General features: G+C 44.4%; 1 pseudogene; it reads right to left on the bottom strand.

The window, feature by feature from the left end:
* Nucleotides 1–2,515: 2,515 nt before the first annotated feature.
* The window catches only part of LOC107978029, a 31,913-nt pseudogene continuing 26,094 nt past the window's right edge, over nt 2,516–8,334 (bottom strand).

Raw genomic sequence — 8,334 nt, 5'->3', positions numbered from 1 at the left:
GAGTTTGAGGATGACCTAGACTACATAGTGAGTTCCATGCCAGCCTTGACTAGAAAGCTACTCTATCTCAGAAAAAGCATTTTTTAAAAAATCTCAAAAGATTTGGATGGTACAGCATTAGCTATGCCCCCCCCCCACCACCGGTTGCTCATGGAACCATCACAACTCACCGAAATGACTAAACAAAAGCCAGGAAATACTGAAAGTAGGTTTGGCGTCATGCTCCAGTTGGGACTTGGCAGATAAGTCTTTGTCTTGGAACCTGGGAGCACGACTTCTGGGAGCAGACCTTTTCATTCCAAGCATGTTATTTCCTGTAGGAACTAAAGAACTAGCTAGAACTCAAAACGATATGTATTTTTCTACATTCTAAATTTGAGATCTAGTTAATCTCCTTTCTTTTTTTAAAAAAAATCTATATATCATATATAATACCAAGCATTCTAGTTCCTTTTGAAAAATTACATGTGTATGGGGGCAGTACCACAGAGTGTGTGTGTATAAGTCATAAGATAACTTGTGGGGTTTGGTTCTCTCCTTCCACCATGTGGGTTCCAAGGGTTGAACTCAGGTCATCAGGCTCTGTAAAAGCCTGAGCCATCCCCAGTTTCCTTTATTACCTCATTAGTCAAACACCAATCCAGTCTGTACCATTCTCAATGAATCTGGAGTTCATTTCCCTTAAAAGAGGCAAATTCAGTTATTCTCCATCTAAGCAATGATTGAAGGCTACCAGATCTGTTAGTAGATGCTCTGCCCCTTGTTTTCTGTGGCCTTGGACAAGTTACTCTCTCTAAACCTCAGTTCTGCATCTATAAAATGGGGATAATACACAAGTAGTGTGTGTGTGTGTGTGTGTGTGTGTGTGTGTGTGTGTGTGTGTGTGTGTGTGTTTGGATAAAAAGGTGATGCGTTCCCTGGAGCTGGAAGTCTAAGTAGTTGTGAGCCACCCAATGTGGGTTCTGGGAACCGAACTTGGTTTGCCTGAAAGAGCAGTACATGCTCTTAATAGCTGACGACACTGTTCTTATGAAGCTGTCGTGGGAATTCAGAGAGATAAAAAACAGGGAAGGCAGCTAGGAAACCAGCATGGGACTGATCTAGATCCCATGAATGTGGGTGTCAGTGAGGAGACCTCAGAAATCTATGGGGCCTCTTGTAGTGGATCAGTATTTATCACTTATCAGACTTTGGGAGTCCATCCCACATGGAGGGATACTCCCTGAGCCTAGACACAAGGGGGTGGGCCTAGGCCCTATCCCAAAGGATATGACAGACTCAGAAGACCCCCCTCCATGGAAGGCCTCACTTTCCCTGGTGAGCAGAAAGGGTATGGGATGGGTAGGGTTTTAGTTAGGGGGGCAGGGGAGGATGGGAAGGAGAGGGAACTGGGATTAACATGTAAAATAATTTTCTTTCTAAAAAAAACCAGGGAAGGCAGCACAGTGTCTGGTACACAACTAACTAATACTCCTGATGCTACTTCTGGGGCAGATGGATGACAGGCAGTTCCATGTGTGGCTGAGGAGACGTTGCATTTTGGGTCTGTGGGTTAACCACTTTCCAGAGGCTCTACTAGTAGATATCTCCTGAACACACGAGGGGACTGAATGCTTAGCACTGTGTCACACACACAGTGAGGGCATTGCCCACATCCTTGTTCTAATCCAATCCCTACTCTGCCATACTCTCTCCAGTGGGAAAGGCACTTCCTGATGAGACAATACAGTTCAGAAATCGTCCTCCATTCTAGTGCCAGAAACCAGAAACATGTGACTGAATCAAGCGGAAATGTGTAGTGTCATAGAAGGAGCAGAAGCACTAAGGCCAAACAGAAGTGTGCAATACTGGCCCCATCACACCCTAGAATACGTTCATGACTTAGTTTTTCCACTTGTCAGCACCCAGTTACCTTGTCTGTTCTTGTCTTGTTGTTTGAGGCAGACTATGTCTGTATACCCCAGGCCACTCTAGAACTTGCTATGTAGCCCAGGCTGGTTCAAATTCAAGGGCCTCCTGCCTGTATCTCCCAAGTGTTGAGATTACAGGCATGTGCCACCATGTTCATCCATATTATTTTAAAAATAGTCTTGATGTAATAAACTAATCATCCCCAAAGTGGAGTATATAAGAAAGGATTTATTGAGCCATGAAATATTTACTTAATTGCATTTGGTAACAAAAATATAAAAGGGCACCGGGCATTGGTGGCCCACGCCTTTAATCCCAGCACTCAGGAAGCAGAGGCAGGTGGATCTCTGTGAGTTTGAGGCCAGCCTGGTCTCTAGATCGAGTGCCAGGATAGGCTCCAAAGCTACACAGAGAAACCCTGTCTCGAAAAACCAAAATAAAATAATAATAATAAAATAAAAGGGCTAGAGAGATGATTTAGCCATTAGGAACACTTGCTGCTGTTCCAGAGGACCTGACTTCGTTTCCTACCACCCATGTTGGGTGGCTCACAACTGCCTGTAACCCCAGCTCCAGGGATCCAACACACTCTTCTGACCTCCGGGGCACCTCCACACATGTGTGCATGTGCACTAATATAGACACAGACACATGTGTACATACATTTTAAAAATTACACAAAGAAATTAAATTAAATGTACCCCAAACATGGGTTGCTAAAGGTCCCCTCACTCAGTCCCTTTGTAATATGGTCTTTGCTAAACATGGAGAAGGGAGACCAGAAGTAACAACCTCAAAGTTGGGTGCTCCTTCTCTTTCGTTTTATTTTTAGCATATCCCAAAGTCGTGCAGTTTTCGCACTAGGCTGTGAATTCACAAATTATATCATCTGGTTTTATCTAAACCATTAGTCGTCCTCAAATGGAAAAGTGGCTTAGGAAGATTCGTACCAGGAAACCCCAGCCTGCATGAAGATAGCACGGAGAACACAAGTGAAAGCAGGCAAGAGGAAAATGGCAGACAGAATGCAGCTCCCATTCCTGCTCTGAGCTCTTCAGCAGCTCCATTACAAAGCAAAAGTAACGAACAAACTGGTTCTGATAAGAAGTCAGCTGGCTGTGGTGGCACACATGATCCAGTTCTTGGGGGAGAAGCAGGACGACCAAGTTAATGAAGTCAGGGAGAAGAGATAATGGCTCAGAAGACAAGAGAGGCTGCCTGCAAGCTTGATGAATTTTGTTTGCTTGCTTTCTTTCTTTCTGAGACAGGGTTTCTCTGTGAAACTCACTCTATAGATCAGGCTGGCTTTGAACTCACAGAAATCTGCCTGCCTCTGCCTTCTGTGTGCTGGAACTAAAAGCGTGAGCCACCAACGCCTGGCTGCTTGCTGCTCTTTATGCCACAGCATGTACATGTTCGTGTGTGGGGATATAAATGTGTGCATGTGCACACACATACACACACAAATAACAATGATTTTCAAGTTTTCATATTCACTACACCTATTTTTGAAATCATAAGCTATTTCTTACTAAAGAACATTACATTCTACACACTGCTCTGAACAAATGCCAGGGACAGGTGGACTATTATTTTCCTCCCTGTCCTGCCCCCAATGTTACCATGACCATAAACCAAGGTGTTCACAATAATTATATGGGGGTATCTTTTAAGCCCCCAATAATGAAAAAAATAAAATACACTCACTCTACTGCTTTCCAAAATTTCAGTGTTAGTTTTGCATGCCCTGTGTGTAAGGTACTAAAGCGTGGCATCTGGTGAATGGCAATGATTTCAGTACAACTCAGACTCAAAACACCTATGAAGCAGAGGCATGTTGGTTTTTTAAACAGAAACAGATAAAAATAAAGATATAGGACTTCTTCAGTTTTCCACTAGTCTTCAAAACCCTTTTGGGAATAACTGCTTCATATTATAAAAAGAAAAAAAAAAAACATCTTGAATTAGAATCCTTCAGCATCTGCCTACTGCTTCGTGATGGTTTGAGGCAAATGCTGTGTGTCTTAGTCATTGCTCTATTGCTGTGAAGAGATACCATGATCAAGGCAGTTCTTTGAAAGGAAAGCATTAATTGGGGTTTGCTTTCAGTTCAGAGGTTTAGCCCATTACCGTCACGGTGGGAAGCATGGTGGCATGCAAGCAGACATGGTGCTGGAGGAGGAACTGAGAGCTCTACATCTGGACCCGTAAGTAGCAGGAAGAGACACTGGGCCTGGCCCAGGCTTTTGAAACCTCAAAGCCCACCCCCAGTGCCATACCTCCTCCAATAAGGACACACCTCCCAGTTTTTCCAAACAGTTCATCAACTGGGCACTAAGCATGCACATATTTTATGAGCCTATGTCGGCCATTTTTATTCAGACCACCACAGTGTATGTTCTGTATGTGCTCCTATGTTCCTGAAATGGTAATGATCCAATTTTCAGATCGAGACTTATCAATTTTGACTGTAGCTTCCAACTTACAACACATTTGTTAAATCCACCCATCACCTTTGCCAAAAATAGATCTAGGCAAATCTTTGAGAGTAGTTACTTGTGTGGTGATAATAGGTTCACCAGGATTACCATATGAGCCGCAACCTGCTGAATAGGAATAAGCATATCCAGAGCCACCCTGTGGTATATAAGCCACCTGCTATTCTGATGGGTTCCATGTGCCTATAGCAGTCTTAAATTTCATCAGCGCTGAACTCAACCATACCATCACAGTGGTCTCCGTGCCGCCTTTTCCTGCCATAAGCCATTACATCTCCTGTAAACAGTGCTGGAGAAAGAGGAAGATTCTAAGCTCTGCTGTCACCCCAGTCATCTTGACCAGGACGGGGAGCTCCTCAACGAGGGCTCATGTCACAATCTCTTCTAGAAGGAGGCATGGAACACCCACCTCAACCAGGAGGCAACCAGTCAGTACCACCTCTTCTCTGCATGGGAAAACTCACAGGCCATCCACAGTGGTCATCAACCACCACTGTACAACTGCCATAATCATAGGTTTAATCAGAAAAGTTGGGATACAGTTGTGCACATCCTTTGGTGGGAAAGTCAAATATGAGTACCTTGATGCACTGTACAACCCTATCAGTCTTCCCTCCAACAAGAACAACTGTGTCCATGGAGTGAGGGCAGCATTCCTGGAAAAGCTTGCTGTCTGAGTGTTTTCTACAATTCCTTTATTTTAGCACCTTTGACATTAATAATTCCTCCTGCCGGACTTTGATGAATCAACAGTCTCAATTTGCAGGCCAAGTCATTTCCTTTATGGTGCTGGTAATTTAAGCATCCTGCAGCATCAGATTTGAGCAGGAATTGGCTGGTTGAAGCGTGTGATGGCAACTGCAGGCCAATTTTTCCAATTGCTTCCATATCGGCAGTGTTGCTTAGTGTGCACTCAGGGCCACTATTGGAGTCTGTCCAGAGCCTTAATATTCTTGCCTCCTGTTCATCACCTCAAGATGCAGAACCTCAGTGTTCCATAGCTTCTGCAGAGCCTTTACCACATTCACCATTGCTTTCAGTGGTGAGGAAGGTTTCTTTTGGCTATTCAGTTTCCATTTTCTTGTATTAAGTGGATCCACCAATAGGGGACAGTCAAGTGCGAGGCACGCATGATAGTGACATCTGTGTAGCAGAGAACCAGAGGATAATGGCATCTACAGTTCTGTCAAACAACATTTACAAAGAGCTTAACGCCTTCTTCAGCTATATATAAATTGGAGACCTGCCTGGGCTACATCAGACCCTGTCTCAAAAAAAAACATAAGAAAATTATGATTTTTCCCCAGTAAATACATTTGTTTAGAAGCTCCTTTGCTCCCCCATTGCTGGGCTGGAACCTAGGTGTGGTGAATAGCGCTGGAGGTATGTGTTCTACTCCCCAGCAGCCGCGACTGAGTCCTGGAGTTTCTAGCTTAGAAACAAAAGACAAGCATCATTTATCCAGCCCTTTGGGAGACATATATTTTGCATATCATTGTTAAAAATAGTCAAAACAATGTCTGAGAAACACTGTGGTGACAAATGCCTTTGTCAGAAAACACGCCTGAGAGGCATCGAAAATCATTGATGATGACTTGAGCAATCAGCATTATGGTAAAAGACAGCACAGGAAGCTTTACCTGCCGCTAAGAAAAATATCTCTAAAATTCCAGCTTTGGCAGGGCATTGGTGGCGCACGCCTTTAATCCCAGCACTCGGGAGGCAGAAGCAGGTGTATCTCTGTGAGTTCGAGACCAGCCTGGTCTCCAGAGCGAGTGCCAGGACAGCCAGGACTGTTACACAGAGAAACCCTGTCTTGAAAAAAAAGTAATAAAACTTTAAAAAATTAAACCTCACACTCAGGAAGCAGATGCAAGTGGATCTCTGTAACTTCCAGGCCAGCCTGGTCTACAGATCAAGTTCCAGGACAGCATAGCTGTTACACAGAGAAAAACCATGTCTCAAAACAACAACAAAAAAAAACCCTAAACCTCAAAATACAGATTTTTTTTTTACAGATTTAGGGGTGCTCTGATAAGATCTGCCCACCCCTGCCAAGAAACAAAGATGCTGAAAACTGTAATGTGCAATGTGTTATAGGACTTATGGATATGGTTCATGGTACAAAAGACTTTTTTCAAAGTGTAGTGCTACATGCCAGAATCCCAGGCCTCAGGAGGATGACAAGTTTGAGCACAGGTGAGGCTACATAGCAAGTTCCAGTCCAGCCTGAGCTACATACCAAGATAACAAAATCTTGTCTCAAAGAGAGAGGGGCATGGGGGTGTATCTTAGTGTTTTATTCCTGTGAAAAGATGTCATGACTGTGGCAACTCTTATAAAGGAAAACATTTAATTGGGGCTGGCTTACAGTTCAGCGGTTTAGTCCATTGTCGTCATTGTAGGGAACATGGTGGCACACGGGCAGACACGCTGCTGGAGAGGTAGCTGAGAGTTCTACATCCCAGCAGGCAGGAGAAAAAGAGAGACTACGACTGGCTTAGGCTTTTGAGACCCCAAAGTCCACCCCCAGTGATGCACTTCCTCCAACAAATCCACACCTCCTAATCCCTCTCAAGTAAAACCACTCCCTGATGACCAAGCATTCAAATCGATGAGCCTATGGGGGCCATTCTCATTCAAACACCACAGTGGTCAAGTTGGTTCAGTGGGTGCTTATTAAAAAGCCTAAAACCTGAGATCAATCCAGATGGTAAGAGGAGAGAACCAACTCCCAGAAGTTGTCCTCTGACCTCCACACATGAACTATGGCACAGGCTCAAGCAATGTCATGCATAAAATAAATAAAACAAAAGAGTAAACTACCCAGGCAGTGGTGGTGGTGGCACACGCCTTTAATCCCAACACTCAGGAGGCAGAGGCAGGTGGATCTCTGTGAGTTCCAGGACGGCCAGGGCTACATAGAGAAACCCTGTCTCAAAATATCCCCAAAATAAAAATAAACAAAACAAGGTGGTATCTCTGTGGTGGACTAGCTGCCTATGTGTGACAAGGCCCTGGATTGTACACCCAGTACTGAAAATCAAAACAAACCCTAACAAAGGTAGGATTCTTTCTGAAGCAGGGTCCCACTATGGAGCCCTTGCTGTCTTACTTAGAACTCTCCATGTAGACCAAGCTAGCCCTGAATTCATAGAGATCCTTCACCTGCCTCTATTTCCTGAGTGCTGTGATTAAAGAATGTATCATCATGCCTGGCCCAAAGAGCAAGACTTTTGATACAGAGTAAAACCTTTAAAAAAGTAGTGCTGGGGCGATGCTAAGGGATCTCTACTTTTGAACAACATTTCTACCTCTTGTTTTCACCTTTTTTACACAGTGGTGGAGAGCAAACCCGGGGCCTTGAATGATGGACCAGGCAAAATCCACTGCTAACCTAATCTCCAGCCCCAAGCCCTTCATCCTGTTTTTTGTTTGTTTGATTGCTTTTGGTTTTTTGAGACAGGTTTTTCTCTGTGTAACAGTCCTGGCTGCCATGGAACTCACTATGTAGACCAGGCTGTCCTCAAACTCAGAGATTTGCCTGCCTCTGCCTCCCAAGTCCTAGGATTAAAGTTATCAGCCACCTCTGAATGGACTTCTTTCGTTTTTCAAAAAAGGTTTCTCTCTCTCTCTCTCTCTCTCTCTCTCTTCTCTCTCTCTCTCTCTCTCTGTGTGTGTGTGTGGTGTGTGTGTGTGTGGGTTGTGTGTGTGTGTGCCTGTCATGTCCTGTCTGTCTCTCTCTCTGTCTCTGTCTCTGTCTCTGTGGTGTGTGTGTGTGTGTGTGTGTGTGTGTGTGTGTGTGTGTGTGTGTGTACACCTATGCACGTCTGAGCGTATCTATGTACCACACACATGCAGAGGTCAGAAGAGGGTAGTGGATCCCCTGGAATGAAGTTATAGGTGGCTCTGAGCCACCTGAGTG

The sequence above is a fragment of the Cricetulus griseus genome, chromosome X, assembly GCF_003668045.3.
Source record: "Cricetulus griseus strain 17A/GY chromosome X, alternate assembly CriGri-PICRH-1.0, whole genome shotgun sequence".
NCBI classification, from domain to species: domain Eukaryota; kingdom Metazoa; phylum Chordata; class Mammalia; order Rodentia; family Cricetidae; genus Cricetulus; species Cricetulus griseus.
This window is presented reverse-complemented; position numbering and strand designations above follow the sequence as displayed.